This window comes from Peromyscus maniculatus, chromosome 14 (assembly GCF_049852395.1).
Source record: "Peromyscus maniculatus bairdii isolate BWxNUB_F1_BW_parent chromosome 14, HU_Pman_BW_mat_3.1, whole genome shotgun sequence".
NCBI lineage: Eukaryota > Metazoa > Chordata > Mammalia > Rodentia > Cricetidae > Peromyscus > Peromyscus maniculatus.
This window is the reverse complement of record NC_134865.1, coordinates 51,153,067-51,170,280: the sequence shown is the minus strand read 5'-3', so window position 1 is coordinate 51,170,280 and position 17,214 is coordinate 51,153,067. Positions and strand designations below refer to the sequence as shown.

Here is a 17,214-nt window from a genome sequence, read left to right as displayed (position 1 = left end):
CCAGCCCCAGAAGGGATCATTTTATTCAAAGCTGTCCCTGAAGAAGACCAGCTCCTCAAAGCTCCGCCTTTATGAGAAGGAGGGGCTCGGGGGTGAGAGGGTTTTTATGGGGAGGGAAGGGAAAAGCGGGCAGGGCAGCTGCATGCTGAGCGGGCTCTTCTCCGGGGACGACTCGCTCCTTTTTCTCTTGCTATATCATGACTTGAACCCACTGTTGCTAGTTACTAAGGAAGCGTGTCGGATGGTCTGAGTTCTGTGATTCTAAGAAATATCTGTCGAGCCGGGCGTGGTGGCGCACGCCTTTAATCCCAGCACTTGGGAGGCAGAGGCAGGCGGATCTATGTGAGTTCGAGGCCAGCCTGGGCTACCAAGTGAGCTCCAGGAAAGGCGCAAAGCTACACAGAGAAACCCTGTCTCGAAAAAACCAAAAAAAAAAAAAAAGAAAGAAATATCTGTCAGTTCCTCCAGCCATGTAGATGGGTCTTCTTGTCAGCTAAAGCATCCAGAGGAAGTGGACTGGCAAAGGGCAATAAGAACAATCTCAGGAGAGCCCGCTGCACCCCATTCCTCTTCCTGTCAAAGTCCAGGGTGATTACAAACAAGGGACAGAGTCTTCTTTGTCACGGCACACTCTACATTTACTTCTATTTTAAAATTTTTATTTTCATTTATGTGTATGTGTGCTACCCTGTTAGAGGGTGCACCCCAGACCACGCACCTCTCACTGACCTTGGCTGTCATTGTGGGGTGTCCTATGGAGCCATCCACCATGCCCTTTGTGATCTCCACCTTCAGATGCAGAAAGTCAGGTGCAGGTGCCCATGGAGGCCGGAAGAGGGCATCGGATCCTCTGCAGCTGGAGTTACAGGGGGTTGTGAACTTCTCAACTTGGATTCTAGAATCTGAAGTCTGATCTCAGGTGGTGGTGGCCCATGCCTTCAATCCCAGCACTTGGGAGGCAGAGGCAGGAGGATCTCTGTGAGTTTGAGGCCAGCCTGGTCTACGCAGTGAGTTCAGGACAGCCAGGGATACACAGAAAGAAACCCTGTCTAAGAGAGAGAGAGAGAGAGAGAGAGAGAGAGAGAGAGAGAGAGAGAGAGAGAGAGAGAGAGACAGCAAGAACTCTTAACCACTGAGTCATCCATCCCTCCAGCCCTTTGTTTCTATGTCTTAGTTGGAAGAAATAGCTTTATGCTTCAGAGAACCAACAGCCTTATCAACTCTTTGCTACTCACTGGCTGCAGCCTTTGTTATATTTCATCACATGCTATCCGCCCCTCTCCCCTGAGGCCACGTTGCTGGTCAAATGCACATTCATTCCTCCAAGCCCTGCTCAAAAGCTCCTTCCCCTAAGCAAGCATTCCTCTTCCATCCAGAGCTCTGTGCGAAGCACAAGGCGCTGAGTAGTTAAGGGAGCTGCTTGTTTACAGGGCCGTTTCCCTGGCGACACCCGCATCCAGTTGTTTATCTTTCCCCCATGATAGGGTAGCTGGCCTATGAGCAGTAAATATTTGAATCCTGGTCTACAGGAGACAGAGATCAGCCTGATTAGACAAAGAAGAAGACAGGACACAGGAGGGCTGGAGGGGAGGCGGCAGGCAGCGCCTGGATAGTCACCCTTGTCAGGAAAAGCTATTTCTTACCCTTTGTTCAGGCCTGCCTGCTTGGCCTCTCTATGGCCAGGTCCCCGCCCCCCCACCCCCAGCACACACACATAATTCTATTCACAGACAAAAAAAAATGATGATTCCAAAATAACTTCTTCATCAAGGTCAGTGGAAGGTCATGGAAACACCATCTCCCGACCTAGTAGGTAGACTCTGGCTCAAGGAGAAGGGTATGCTGAAAAATGTTAGCAGGTCCCATATGACTTGGATCTTAAGGCAGGGGTCTTGGGAATTTGTGTCTTTGTAGGTCCATTTCTCCATAAACAGCATTCATTCACTCATTCATTCATTCATTGTGTGTGCATATTATGCAGCAGGGGGAGGGGCATCCAGGCCACAGCACAGCATCCCGTGTAAGCCATGTCTCTTCTTCCACCTGTATGTGGGTGTGGGGAATCAAACTCCTCCATCAACCTCTCAACCAACTCTACCTGCTAAGCCACCATGCTAGCGCCTACAAAAATATTTAAGATTTTATTATTCTCATTGTTGTAAAGGCAAACACTCCAAATGTTATTCATTCTTATATGTTCATTATCGTCATAAGCCATTCTCCTTTGTGCTGGCCTGTGCATGTGTGGCATACACATGTGTGTGCAGCTACAGCACAAGCCTGCCCAGATGCATTGCCTATGTGTGTATTCGTGGAGGTCAGAGGTCACTTTGGGTGTGTTACTCTCTTGCTAGACCCCTTTTGTTTTAGGTTTTGTTTTTGAGACAAGGTCTCTTGCTGAACCTGAGCCTTGCTGCTTCTGCGTTGTGGAATATTTAACTAGGCAAAGATGTGTTATATTTATTTGTGTTGCACACTATGACTTTAACTATGTGAAGATGTGTTACATTTGTTTCTGCTGCCATTGTTAACAATGTAAAGATGTGTTACATTTGTTTATGTTGCATTTGTTTAATTATGAAAAGATGTGTTGCTGCCTCGCCTTGCCTGCCTAAGGCACCTGATTGGTCTAATAAAGAGCTGAACGGCCAATAGCTGGGCAGGAGAGGGATAAGTGGGGCTGGTGGGCAGAGAGGATAAGTAGAAGAGAGACGAGAAGAAGGGGAAGAAGAAGGGAGGAGAGAATGGAGGAGAGAATGGGGGAGAAAATGGAGGAGAAAGAGAGGGGCACTCCTGGGGCTAGAAGTCAGGCAGCTGTGAGTTACCCATGGAGACAGCAGGAAAGTAAGATACAAAGGAAGGAAGGGAGGGAGGGAGGGAGGGAGGAAGGAAGGAAGGAAGGAAGGAAGGAAGGAAGGAAGGAAGGAAGGAAGGAAAGGCAAAAAGTCCTAAGACCAAACCTAGATAAAGAGAAACAGATTAAGAGAAGACCCAGCATTCATAATTAAAAGTCTCCATGTCATGATTTGGGAGCTGGTTGGTGGTCCCAAAAGAAAAAGCCTGGTACATGTCTGTTAGACTGGCTGGATAGTAGACCCCCCAAGATCTGCCCATCTCTGCTCACCAGAGCAGGGGTTACAGACAGGTGCTGCCACGCCCAGCCTTTATGTGGGTCCTGGAGATGGACCTCATGCCTGCACAGCAAACCCTTTACCTATGAGACAGCTCACAACCCCTGGCTTTAGGTTTGGTTTTTTTGAGAAAAGAGACTCAAATTGCTCAGGCTAGCCTTGAACTCCTGATAGTCTGGTCCCCACCATCCCCATTGTTAAGATTACAGGCTTGGGCCACCACACTGATTAATTAGTGCTGATGACTGAATCCAGGCCTTCATGTATGGTAGGCAAGTACTCTGCCAACTGAGCTACACCTCAAGCTATTTGTTTGTTTGTTTGGGGGGGTTGTTTGTTTGTTTGCCTTTAAATTCCCTTCGCAACCCAGGCTGGTCTCAAACCCCTGTCTCGGCTTCTGAGTGCTAGGATTGCAGGTGTGCACTACCACACCTAGCTTTCCTTCTAATAGTCATGTGTGCAAGCACATGTGTGTGCTTGCATGTGAAGGCCAGAGGCTGACATCAGGTATCTTCCTCAATCACCGTTCATCATCATATTTTTTTGAAGAAAGAAACTCTTCTGAACTCACTAGACTGGATGACCAGTAAGCCCCGGAGATCGCCTTGTCTCTGCCTCCCCAGGGCTGGGACTCCAGGCACACTCTGCTGTACCTGGTTTTTTTTTTTTTTTTTTAAGACAGGCTCTTTCTATGTAGTCCTGGATAGGATGGGCTTTACGTGCGTTCTGTGTAAGGGAGGCTGGTCCCTTTGGAGTTGGTACAGGACATAACCAGACACTAAGTTCTTACCACAAAGGAGATTTATAGAGGGGCAAGTGGAAGGTGTAGGGGGCAGGTTGCTGCAAAGAAAACAAAGCAAGAAAGGGTGTTTCTGCAGGAGTGGGTTTTTAAGGAGGAAAAGGGGGAGTCTGTGCTTGGGTGAGCTAGTAAGTCCTGATTGGAAGCTAAATAATGAATTTTGATTGTTGGAACTTGATGTTTTGTCTCAGGAATTAGTCAGTGGCCAAATAAGGGAATGGACCTTGGAGGCTAGCTTTAGGAATGTAATCTAATGGCTTTTAGCAAGGAAGAGGGAATGGGGGAGAAGGGCAAGACTTGCCAGAGCCATGTGTGCCGTGCTCGGGCCTGCTGGAGACCTTTATTCCCACCTTTTGACTATTGGGCCATTAGGTATTAAGTCAGTGGGCATCATTCTCCCTGGCTGCTTCCTGCTGACACTGGGGCTTCGTTGTTAGGGACCCAAGGAATCTGGAATGTCGGTCAAGGTCAGGAAGAACAGGCTGCGTCATTCAACGTCCAGGTTCTGTGGAACCATCTGAGGCTAGGGGAATGTAGTCTGTGAGGCTGGACCAGGATGTAGATTCCAAGGAAGCAGCTGGGCCTGGTGAGTCGTTGAAGCAGTCTGTAGTTGATCTGGAATCTACTAGAAGAGATAGAGACAGAGGTAAAGTTAAGGAGCTTAGGGGAAGTTTTTTATCTTCGATGTACATTTGAAGCTTTTAGGCTTATGGTCCTGGTAGCTGGGAAGAGGAGTCCTAAGACCAGGGGAAGAGGGGGAGATTCCAGGGAATGGGGGAGAGGTCCCACCTTCAGGAATAGGCAGGTGGGGAAACAGGCTGACAGCAGTACTTATCAGGAGTCTGTTTCAGAGTTCTTGAGAGGAGCCAGGAACATTTAGATTGACTATTTATTTATTTATTTTTAGTTTTTCGAGACAGGGTTTCTCTGTGTAGCTTTGCGCCTTTCCTGGAGCTCACTTGGTAGCCCAGGCTGGCCTCGAACTCACAGAGATCTGCCTGCCTCTGCCTCCCGAGTGCTGGGATTAAAGGCGTGCGCCACCACCGCCCAGCTAGATTGACTATTTATTTAGGTTAATTGGGGAACAGCTGTCATCTGAAAGCAGGGTCTGGTTATGTTGAGGAGAATACAGTTTGAGAGACTTCTGTTGCCTCAGAATAGGCTTTCCTGGGATGTCCAGGTGGGTTCTGAAATTGAGATATCTTAGGAACACAGATGACTGAGGAGGCTCTTGGCAAACAGTGAGGGGGACGAGCTGTAACAGATTTTTGGGGTTGGTGTGGAAAGGTTGAGAGAACTTGGCTTTGGTTCTCAAATGAGAGCTTGGATGATCAATGGGGACAAGTGGTCAGGAGTGGGGGTGGGATATTGGCAACTGAGGTATGGCCAGTGAGAGGGATTGAAGCTAACGGGGTGCGGGTGGGGGGTGCGTTGAAAGGAGTCATTAAAAGAGGGATTAGTGAAGTTGAGAAGAGAGTTTGTTGGATGACCTCCACCCAAGTAAGGGTTTAGCCATGAAAGTGTGTGTGTGTGTGTGTGTGTGTGTGTGTGTGTGTGTGTGTGTGTGTGTGAGAGAGAGAGAGAGAGAGAGAGAGAGAGAGAGAGAGAGAGAGAGAGAGAGAGAGAGGAGATGGCTTGAGTTTAATTCTGTCTTGTAATTGGGAATGAGGGAGTCACTCCGTGTTTGATGCCTGAAGACACCTGGACAGTTAATGAATTTTAGGGAGACAATTGGTAGTAGATGTTTGGCAATCACTTGGGCAGGGAATAAGAGACAAAGACAGGAAGTGGAGGACAAGGGAGAAGGGGATGGGAACAAGGCAGAGGGGACAGGGATATTTGTTCCAGAGGGACAAAGGGCTGCCTCTGGATAGAGAGAAGATAGACGTGACCCATAGGAAAATGGTGGTTTATAAAAGGAAAAGGGAAACCCCATGTTAGGATGAGTTGGTTTGTGTTTGATTGGGCATGTTAACTAGGTAAGCCAAAGGGGGCTCTAAATGCTGGACTTCAACAGCTGGACCTTGGTGGTCAGCCTGGGAGGGGGGAAGTGGCCAAATAAGGGAATGGACCTTGGGGGCTAACTTTAGGAATGCAATCTAACTGTTTTTAGCAAGGGACTGGGAAGGTGGATGGGTGTCATGTTTGCCAAGCTCGGACCTGCTGGAGCCCTTCATTCTGGGGATAGGGTTTCAGTTCCTCGTGCTGGGACTTCACTAAGTGGCCATCTCTCCAGCCCTTTCCGAGCAACTTTAAAAGAAATTACAATTTAAAATTTAAAAATATTTTCATAGATCTGCCTATGTTCATAAAAAAAAAAAACAGAATTAACAGGGTGGAGATAACATGTCTCATGTTTATACAGAGGCTTAAAAACCCTGTGATCTGCATTTGGCAAGCTGGTGACCCTGGAGAGTCATTTTCTAAGTTCCAATCAGAGACAAAATTCAAAAGCAGAAGATAACTGTCTCAGGGGACCCTCCTCATACCTTACCCCTCCTTTTTCTTTTTCTTTTTCTCAGGCTGCTAACAGATTTGATAAGACCTACCCACAATTCACTTTGTCTGTGTCCTGGTTCAGATATAATCTCATTCAGAAACACTCTCAAAGATACTCTGAATGATGTCCTCCTTGAATCATCACAGAGCTCTGGACTGTCTGTCCTGAGCCTGTTGGAGACGTTCTCCCCGGGTGTGTGGGAGTAAAATGGGTACAAGGTCCTTTCTGTGGAGTTACCTCTGGATGAGTGGGACCCACGGAAGACATGACTGAGACACAATGATCCTCTGGTTCTGCAGTTTGGATGCTGAATGTTCTCCAACAGCTCATGTGGTAAAGGCTGGGTCCCCAGGATGGCACTGTGGAGAAGCGTTGGTGCCTGGAGAGGTCTTTGGGACACAAGAGAAGGGACCCCCCCCTTCCTTCTGTCTTTCCTTCAGAATGGGAATCTACACACCCAGGCCCCTGGCTTCTTGGCACAAACAATTCCGAATGCTTGCCAGGCTGCATTGACTCAGCGGGGCTCCAAGCCTTGGGAGCCGATAGATCATGGGCTACACTTCCAAAGGAAACGGAAACAAAAGGCAAAAAACCTGTATTCGCTCTCTCCACTTGTTTTATAGATGTATGTGTGTATGTATGTGTGTATATATGTGTGTGTGTATACACATATATTGTGTGTTATGCTTGTGTCTGTGTGTATACATATATATTGTGTGTTATGCTTGCATATGTGTGTGTGTGTGTGTGTGTGTGTGTGTGTGTGAGAGAGAGAGAGAGAGAGAGAGAGAGAGAGAGAGAGAGAGAGAGAGAGAGAGAGAGAGAGCAAGCACATGCACATTCAGAACTCAGAGAACGTTTGAGAATCAGTTCTCTTCTTCCATGTGGATGCCAGGAATCAAAGTCACATCTTCACACTTGATGTGGAGTATCCTTACCTGCCGAACCATCCCATCTGGTTTTTGTTGTTGTTGTTGTTGTTGTTGTTGTTGTTGTTGTTTTGAGACAACTTCTTAGTCTGTAGCTCTGGCTGATCTGACACTCATTATGTAGCCCACAATCGTGGCGATCCTCCTTTCTCACCCTCCCTAGTGCCAGGATTACTGGCATGTGCTACCACACCCAGATGAACCTTTTCTGGGTAATAAGTTGATTATCTGTAGCATTCGTTATACTAATGGAAAGCCGAGGAAACACGTGGGTTCGCAGAGCAGGAACCTGAGTTTAGAAGTTCATTTTAATCTGTCATGGGGAGAAATGGGAAAGAAAGTGGGGAGCCTCGGAGAACTGACTTTGTCTGCCGTGTGTCACACATTCTTTGTCCCTTGCTGAGGCCCTTACCAAATGTATCTAGAGATAAAATTTACCTGGGAGGGATTTGGAAGGATAGTGCTTCCTCTAAGACAGAACAACACAAACTTGGCTCCAGGTCTTTTAGATTGACCCACAGCAGTAAGTACAATGGAACATTCCTTTTCAATGGAGTTTTTGGTTTTTTTTTACTTAAAATTGCTCATCCTAGCCAGAGAGATGGTTCAGTATGTAAAAGCACTTTCTGCACAAGCCTGATGACCGGAATCTGACCCCTGAAACCCATGCCAAAAGCTGGATGTGGGCTGGAGAGGTGGCTCAGAGGTTAAGAGCACTGGCTGCTCTTCCAGAGGACCTGGGTTGGGTTCCCAGTGCCCGCCCTGCAGCTAAAACCCGTATGTAACTCCAGTCCTAGGGAGGGGATCTGATGGCTTCTTCAGGCTTCTGCAGACACTGCACACACATGGCGCACATACATACATGCAGGCAAAACACCATACATATAAAAAAAGATTTTTTTTTTTAAGGACCGGATGTTGTAACTTGCCTCTGTGATCCCAGCACTCCTGTGGTGAGATGGGAGGTGGAGATAGGAGAATTGTCTCCTATGGGCCGGCTAACCTGTAGTACACATCACAGCCCCATACACAAGAAAGCCCTTGCCTTGACAAGGTGGAAGGTGAGAACAGGTCTGAACACACACATAGACTCACTAAAAGAAAAGATATAACATTGCCCACCTTGAGGTGGGACTCACCTGTCGTGTCAACGACTCAGAGACTGACATGAGAGAGAATCACTTGTGTCCAAGAGTGTGGTGCCGGGGTGGGCAAGACGGTGGAGACTTTGTCTCTTAGAAAACATTTTGAAAAGTAATTATTAATTAAAATGTTTCTCTAAGGTTTGCAGTCTCCTCCATATTAGATTCAGGTTTATTTTCCTCAAATGGGAGTTGATGTTTTCTCTTCATCCTTGTGGCTTCCATGTTCTTGCCATAATGGCCTCTAGCTGGGAAAATGGATTAGGAACAAGGCAAGCTCTGAGGTTCTTTGTGAGGGGCTAACGGCACCGCGACCGTTAGGAACGATGTCTGCCGTCCTCCTCCGGTTTCGCCGCCGCCGGCTCCTGCCCATCAGCCAGGCAGATGGGTAGGAAAGGAACACATTTGCTCAGTGTGCCAGACTAAAGGGAAATAGAACCAGGGCAGTGCCAGGGAAAACCATGGCGCTTCCCCTGACCTAGCACCGTCCCATCTTGGGGCAGAATTTTCAAAGCTACATTTTAGTGTTATACCCACCTGAGTATTGGAATCACACACAGTGAGCCCAAGACACCTTCTCCTCCAAATCAAGGAGGTTTGAACTTTGAGAAAACACCCCGTTCCTCGGCTTCCAACAAGCCTCACCTCCTGCCGCTTATTTTTAGTTCTTGGGGTACGTGCTGATCAGCAACAGAATAAAGAAAATGCAGATGCTTCCCACAATTACTCAGCTAATAAGTTACAGCTGAAAGGCTGCCAGGACAGTGTGTTCTGATGATGGTTGCTAGGGACGATGCCTCACCTCCCAAGCAGCAGGAGAGATCGGTTGGACCTGGGTCACTTAGACACTCGGTGCAGGTGTATCCTGAGAGACACCGTGAGTCAGAACAAAACGAGGCAAAGACTGACTCCTAGGTTCAGGGGAGGAATATGCATGCACATGGTGTGTGTGTGTGTGTGTGTGTGTGTGTGTGTGTGTGTGTGTGTGTGTGTGTGTGTGTGTGTGTGTTACTGCTATGAATAAAGAGATGGGGAGCCCAGTTATGGAGTCTTGCTGTTGTTTTGTTTTAAGACATGAGCTTCCTATGTAACTGAGGCTGACCTCACTCACAATCCTCCTGCCTCACCCTCCCCAGCACTAGGAACACCAGTGTATGTTAATATGTCAGGTTTCTGATTGTAACACTGGATGATTTTTTGATGTTGTTGGCTGGTTGGTTGGTTTGAGACAGGGTCTCACTATGCCACCCCGGCTATCCTGGAGCTCACTCTGTAGATCAAGCTGGCCTCAGATTCACAGAGGTCTACCTGCCTCCAACTCCCAAGTTAGTTGGAGGCTTTGAACCACATAGGGGAGACTCTGGTCCTGCGTGCCTCTGTTTCTAGGAGACTGATGGGAACCCAGGGCTTTGTTTTGTGTATTTCTGCCAAGAATCTCTCTTTTTAGTTGAAAGTCTTGACTTTTCCCTTTGCTTAAGGCTGTTTGAGTTGGATTTCAATCAGTTGCAAGTGAAAGAGGCCCAAAGAAGCTAGGGAAGATTCTAGTGAAAGAGCCTGTGCTGGAAGTCAGGGGCCCTAGGTGGGGGTCCTCATTCTCAATAACCTAGGTTTGGTTCTAGGCTTCTGGATTTGGTAGGTCGTATCTTCTCTCTGGGCTCAGTTTCCCATTTGTAGACAGAGTTTTAAATTTCACCGATCAGAATAAATTATCATAATTCATAATGAATAGCCACAGCACCAACAATTCTCACCCCTAATTTATAAAAGAAAGGGTATCTGTTCTTGGTTGTTCGATTTGTTTTGACACAAGTATCACAACATTGCCCAGGCTGATCTTGAACCCTTGAAGCTCAAGCTTTCATCTTGCCTCCTGCGTAGCTGAAATTGTAGGCACATGCCGCTGCACCAGGCAGGGAGAGGCTATCTTAACACCAGAAGTATAAAGGCCAAAACTTCAAAACTGAACAAATTCATATCTAAAAAAGGGTGGCATGCACTTGTAATCCCTGCACTCAGAAGGCTGAGGCAGGAGGATTTTGAGTTTGAGGCCGGCTTGTACAATGTAGTGAGCTCCTGTTTCAAAACACCACTGACAATAGAAGACAGACATGGTGTCCTGATCCGTGATCACGGCACCTGGGAGGCTGGGGCAAGAAGGACCCAAGGTTGAGGCAGGTCTGGGCTGCACAGTGAGCTCCAGGGCCGTCAGCTCCGTAGACAGATACACTGTGGCCAAAGAAACAAGCCTAGTGAGTAAGAGTGTATGCTGCACAAAATGAGGGCCTGAATTCAAATCTACCGAAGCCACATCAAAATCAAGTGGAGCCACTCGTGCCTGTAACCCCAGCGCTGAGGGGGTCTAGAGAAAGAACTGCCGGGCCTGTGCCAGTCTAGCTTCTGGTTCTGTGAGGGACCCCATCTCAAGTGAGGGGTGACAGAGAAAGTCCCTTCTCTGACCTCCACATACATGCTGGCAGTCAGGTACACACACACACACACACACACACACACACACACACAAGAAAACCACTAAAAACAAAAAGAAAAGCACCAAACAAATATATTCTAAAAGAAGAAAACTCAATTACATTATATTTCTCTCCTCTGTGCCCAGACAGGAGGAATGTCAACCAGACTCGTCCTGCTCTGATGTCTGGTGCTTGGAAACATAAATCTCAAGAATGCCCAGGTCTGGGTTCACACTCCACTGTGGTCCAGTTCATCGTTCAGCTTTGCCTCGTTATCTGAAACTGCCAGCCTGTGAATTATCATTAGTCCTGCCTGGACCCATCTAGTTTGTCCTGGACTTTTCACACCCTGAAGATGCCAGAGAATAAGTCTGGGCTTTGGTTGGGGCAGATAGACCAAGCCTTCTTACCCCAGACTGTCTCTTGTGGTCCTAGGAGTTCAGTGACAGCAGCCGGGCAGTGGTGGCATGCACCTTTAATCCCAGCACTGGAGAGACAGAGGCAAGTGGATCTCTGTGAGTTCAAGGCCAGCCTGATCTACAAAGCGAGTTCTGGGACAGCCAGAGTTATACAGAGAAACCCTGTCTCAAACAACAACAAGAGGTCAGTGACATCTCCTGTGTGCCCTGATGATCCTTACAGAGGGCACTTCAGCTCTCAAGCTTGATCTCTCTGGGACCCTCCCAACGGTCCCAGAGAAGTGATTATTATTTCCCAGGTATGTAACTAACCTGTCCAAGGTCTCATAGTTGACATCCCAAGTGAGGTCTCCCTGACTCTTAAGCCCTAATCCTCACCCTTGTAAAGAAAGAAGGGATTTATGTCCCATTTTGCCATTCTGTTGAGGCAGGAGGATTATGAGTTTGAAGCCTGTCCTTCTCAGAGAAAGGAAGTCATGAGCTCAAACCATCCAGGAGCCGGCCTGCACATCCAGCCCCAATTCGCCGCTTCGCAGGTCATCATCACCCAGCCCTAGCTCATTCTAGAAGCTGACCCACAAACAAGCTTTGGAAAGAGAATCTGGGAAAAGGAGGGGGGATAGGTGGGGGAGATTATGAGTGAATGAGACTAAACATGTGTCTCGTGAACCAGAGCATCCTGTCCTGAGTCCCAGTGCCAACATGGCTCAAAGAGACCTTCGGTGAGATGCTTGGCATAGAGTTGAGAGCCGAGAGCCGGGGCTGGGTGGGAGGAGCCTGGATTCAGGGCAGCCGGCCCTAAAAGGCAAATCATCTTCTTGGTATTATCTCTCAAAGCTGATTCTGGACTCCTGGGCTCAACTACAGTCTGTTTCCTCAGACTGTAAAATCAGGTTTTAGGGGCTGGCTGGGAAGGAGAGCAAGATAACGAATTCCTTGACTTTGGATCGGAAGGAGCCTGAAGACAAGCTAACTCTGCCCTCATCCCCATTTCCTTGTAGCCCCCTCCCCCACTAGCCCTTCTCACTGAAAACAGCAGCGCCCCCATCCCCCCCCCCTCATTCCCTGCCTGCTGGGAAGTCGTCCAGGTAAATTCCTGAGTGTGTCTCAGGTCCCTTTACCTCCTCCTCCTCCACCAGCAAATACAAGCCAGTGCCCTCTCCTACGGGCCCTCCTGCCTCCCTCCCAAGTCAGTTCCTCATAGCTTCTTCTCAGACCTGAAGCCACAGGGACAATTTAAACCCGATCATATCATTTGTTCGAACCCTCTAATAACGTCTCACTTGACTCAGACAAAAATAAAAATCACACTATCACACTATGCATGGTGGTACACACGGCAAGTCTAGCACTTGGAGGGGGTGGCAGACCAATTGGGCCAGCCTTGGTGACCTTGCCTCAAAAAAAAAAAAAAAGAAAAAAAAAAAAGCCTTACCTTGGTCACCTGCTCTGTACCCTCCAACCGTCTCATACCAAGGGCCTCATCCCTAACTCCCTGAATTGCAACCCCAAAGAACTCAGGTCCCCAAATAAACTCAAGGTCCCTACTCAAGTCATTCCTCCTGTTGATCCTTCAACCTAATGCTCCTTCCTATCACCCCAAATCTGCCCCAGAGGCCTTCCCTGGCCGACTCCTAAAGCCAAATCCTGCTTGCTTCCCATCAAGCACCTGCCTCCATCTTTCGGAACACCCATGACGACTTGGTGATGTCCCTTCATGACTTTGGTTGCTTGTTGATTTTTTTTTTTTTTTTTTTTGTCTCCCCTGCGATCTGTAATTTCCATGAGTCGGTCTGTTCACAGCGGTAGCTCCCCAGCACAGTGTCTGGCACACGATGGGCACTCAAGAAATACTTGGGAATAAAAGAGCAAGTCACCATAGACCTCTGGGCTGGGAGTCTTCTCTGCATCGCTCCCCATTGCTCTCTGCCTCCAGAAGGCAGGTCCTTGGAAGGGAGCTGGCGAGATGTCAAATTGGCTGGTTTCTAAGCCTGTAAGAAGGTTTTTTTTTTGGGGGGGGGGGGCGGAGGGGCGGCAGGGTGGAGGGTTGCTGAAGGTGGCAGTGGAATAATGCCAGCTTCTGAGAGGAGGCTGGAAACAATGGCAACTCCCAAGTACCCCCTCTGGGGCTCCCAAAGGCACCTTGCTTAGCCTGTTCTCCCTCATAGAAAAGGGGCTCCCTTGGATGGGCCATGCAAAGTTGCTAAGACTGTGCACCCAGAGGGAGCAGCTGGGAGGACCACCAGGTGGGAGTCTGTATCTCGGGCGGGAAACACATTGTTTCAGAAGAAGCCTGTGTATCTACCTCAGGGCCGCAGGGCATCAGAAACAGGACTTTGGGCCTGGCTACCACAGGGTCCCTTACTGAATCCCTGGTGGGGAGTAGACACTACTCCCACAAGAGCGCGAGCGCCTATCGGCCTGGCTTTCTGGGCGTTGGCCCAGCCTTCTTGGGGGAGGTTGACCACCCTTGGCTGGAGAGTAGCATCGTGTGACACCCCCAGGTCCTGGCAAGAAGCCCCAAGACTCTGGGCAAGAATGGGTCTATAGGTTCCAGGAAGTCTTCTGTGGAGGCACATCTGGGCCCCAGGGATCAGTGCGCAGGAAAGGAAGCCCCCTGGGAGCCAGAGAGGCTCAGAGGAGCATTAGTAACTGGCTATGGGCTCCTCTCCCTCCCGTCCCCTGCAAAAGAAGACTCTGCAGCCCGAATAAGTGGCTGCTAAGCCTTCTCTAATGGTTTGTTTGTTTCCCTGTACACAGTGAAAAAAATAAATGTGTGATCAACAAACTTGGTGAATGGGCACACCCCCACCCCCACCCCCACGGCCCCTTAGTGGTGCCTCCATTGACAGGGCTGAGGTCACAGTGGGGTGATGCTTCTGCGATGACACCCAGACCCTGAACAGTAATGTGACTATTAGTCACTTGAAGCCTGGGGTCTTGAGAGAAAAGGGAAGGGTGGCATCCAAGCAGAGGTGGCAAGAATCCCACAGACTCTTTGTAGGTGTGAATTCTTCAAGTGACCCTCCTGGGCTTTTGACAAAAACAAACAAAAAAAACCTTGTATGAACTCCTGTACCTCAGGCTCAGGGAACAGTGTGGACGAGACGGGTGGGAAGACTGTGAGAGCCAGAGGGAGGTTGCTGTGAGACTGTGTCTCCTTGGAGAAGATGCATCCAGGAAGTCTCACCAACATGACTGCCTAAACCTGAGTGAGCAAGGAGGACACCAATAGACACGCCAAAGTGGACGGGGAAAGACCCTGGGGCCTCAACCCGACACAACGGACTACAGGCAACTATAGAATGCTGAGAGCGGGAGAAACAGGCTTCCCCAGGGAAGAGCAGGCCAATCGGTTATCTGGTATCCAACAGTATACAGACAGTTTATATTTAGGACTGTGTGTGTGTGTGTAGGTCTATATGTATACATATATGCATGTGACAATTACTGAAAAAGAGGCCATGAATTTCAAAGAGAACAAGGATGGGTATATGGGAGGTTTAGAGGGAGGGAAGGGAAAGGAGAAATGTAATAATAATAATAATAATAATAATAAAAAACAACCCTGGTATGACCATTCTGAAATTTGAGAGGGCTTGTAGAACTAAATGCAACATTGTGACTATGCAGTGACTGTGGCCACTGTCTCCTGTTAGGGGCATCTCATGGAGGGGTTGCTGCTGCCCCTGGGTCCAGAATGTTCTCTGCATCCTCACTATCCATCTTTTTATTCCTGCGGAATCCCTTCTCAGTCCTGAAAAGGCTTTCATGTCTGTGGTTTGCTTGGAGTCAAGTGGCCCTGCAACCTGCATGCAGTAATGGATCGTCTGGGCTGATGATAAAATGAACGTTCCCGGGCTCTCTTTAAAGATTCTTATTGATGAGTCTCGGAGGCTCGAGTCTCTATTCCCAAGAACATCCCAGTGTTTCTGAGCTATCTACCCAGTCCCACCTCTTTTAACAGGGTTCCAAGGCTGGCCTACAGCTCTCCATCCTCCTGCCTCAACTCCTTAGACCCCATGAGAATCATCGTGCAAACAGCTAGCTTCTGAATTGTTTGTTTTTAACTTAAGTAATACTGTAATGGGCACTTTGTAGCGATGACTCCCACCCGCCTCTTACATCACTTTCTTTGGCCATATCTGTAGAAATGAGACTAGAATCAAAGGGTAGAAACGGTGTTTTAGGTTTTGTGATATTAGCATCCAGGAAATCTGCACTACCAAACATGAAATTGTATCACTTAAATGGATTTTACTTCGTTTTGAGACAGGATCTTGCATAGCACAGGCTGGCCTTGAACTCCTGATCCCCTACCTCCACCTCTTGAGTGTTGGGGTTATAGCCATACACCACTATGCTTGGCTAAAATTGATTTCTGTTCTGTTTGAGACAGAGTTTCATATATTGCAGCCTGCCTTTGAACTCACTATGTAGCCAAGGCTGGCCTTTAACTCCTGATCACCCTGGGGCAGGGTGGGAGTGGGAGGTAGAAGTAGAGGGCTGGTTATTGAGACAATGTTTTACTACACAGACCAGGCTGGTTTCAAACTCACAGAGATCTGCTTCCCAGGTGCTGGGATTAAAAATGTGCTCTGCCAGACTGGCCTTAAATTGATTTTATAACAATGTAAGAGTTGAAGCAGGAGAATGAAGGGTGGGAGGCTAGCCTGGGATGCACAGTGAAGCTCTGTCTCAAAAATAAAGAGTGGGGGAAAGGAACAGGGGAGATGGTTCAGGAACCCCGATGGCCCACCTGTAATTCTGGTCTCAGAAGTGAGAGGCAGGTTCCCCCAGAACACACTAGCCAGCAAGATTAGTCACACTGGCAGAGAATGAAATGGAAGAATAATTGAAGGTGATTCCCCATATCAACACTGGGCCTTCATATGCAGCATACTTCTCCACACATGTGCAGTACACACACACACACACACACACACACACACACACACACACATACACACACACACAAAAACAAATCACAGACAAGCTGTCTAGACTGCAAGTTCAAGGTCTGCAGTGAAGTTCCTCATTGTCCTATTTATTTATGTGTGTGAACTATTCCTTTGGTCCTTATCAAAACGGATCAGGATTCTGGCTTTTTTTTTTTTTTAACTTGGGGCAGTTCCTCAGTTATTTTGGGCAGAATGCTTTATTTGCTGCATGGGTTTCTCTCCCATCTGTGGCTTTCATTTCCCTGTTTGCTTTATTGCATTTGGTGGCACAAAAAGGCTTTTAAGAACAGATTTAGATCCGTCCCTCCTGCCTCTGATGTCTGTTGCAGGGATAGTTAAAATGCTTTCTCCCGGCACAGCTGAAAGTCATCTGCATCTCCATTTCTTTCTCTGGCTTCTTAGGGCCCATTTGGAGTATACTGTGATGCGTGGTGTGGAAAAGATGGAGCCAAGCTGATTGTGAGTCGCTGCGGATGTCCCACCGTTTGCTGAAGAACGACTCTTTCTTGCACTGTTGTGTCCAGGCTTGTTCATATTAAGCCAAGTCCTTAAATAACAAATCTGTTTTAACGGAGTCTCTGTGAGTCCCCTCACTTTTCTTTGTTTTTGAGACAAGGCCTCACTGTGTATCAGTGGCTGGCCTCGAACTCACAAAGATCAATCTGACTCTGCCTCCCAAGTGCTGGGATGAAAGGTGTGCGCCACTGCACTCGACTATCTTTTCTTATTTTTGTCCTGGTAAAATATAGTGATTGATTATTTTAAGTTCGTCAGCACATTTCTTTTCCCTCCAAAGGTATTTTTTTGAGCTGGACATGGTAGCACCTGCCTGTACTGACAAGGCTGAGGAGGAGTGGATCACAGG

At 48.0% G+C, this 17,214-nt stretch overlaps 2 long non-coding RNA genes across 4 annotated transcripts; one reads left to right on the top strand and one right to left on the bottom strand.

The window, feature by feature from the left end:
• Positions 1-2,122: 2,122 nt before the first annotated feature.
• LOC143268453 (uncharacterized) lies at positions 2,123-9,666 on the bottom strand. 3 transcript variants are annotated; one of them, XR_013044392.1, is made up of 4 exons: positions 9,039-9,666; positions 8,499-8,923; positions 6,668-6,789; positions 2,123-4,555 (listed from the first exon to the last, which is right to left on the bottom strand). It is a non-coding gene; the product is annotated as an uncharacterized LOC143268453 (long non-coding RNA). The 3 variants fall into 3 exon arrangements; XR_013044393.1 differs by having other exon boundaries at positions 8,499-8,749; XR_013044391.1 differs by having other exon boundaries at positions 8,499-9,666.
• Positions 9,667-10,134: 468 nt separating this feature from the next.
• LOC121822399 (uncharacterized) lies at positions 10,135-16,919 on the top strand. Its single transcript, XR_013044394.1, has 2 exons — positions 10,135-11,572; positions 16,752-16,919. It is a non-coding gene; the product is annotated as an uncharacterized LOC121822399 (long non-coding RNA).
• Positions 16,920-17,214: the final 295 nt, after the last annotated feature.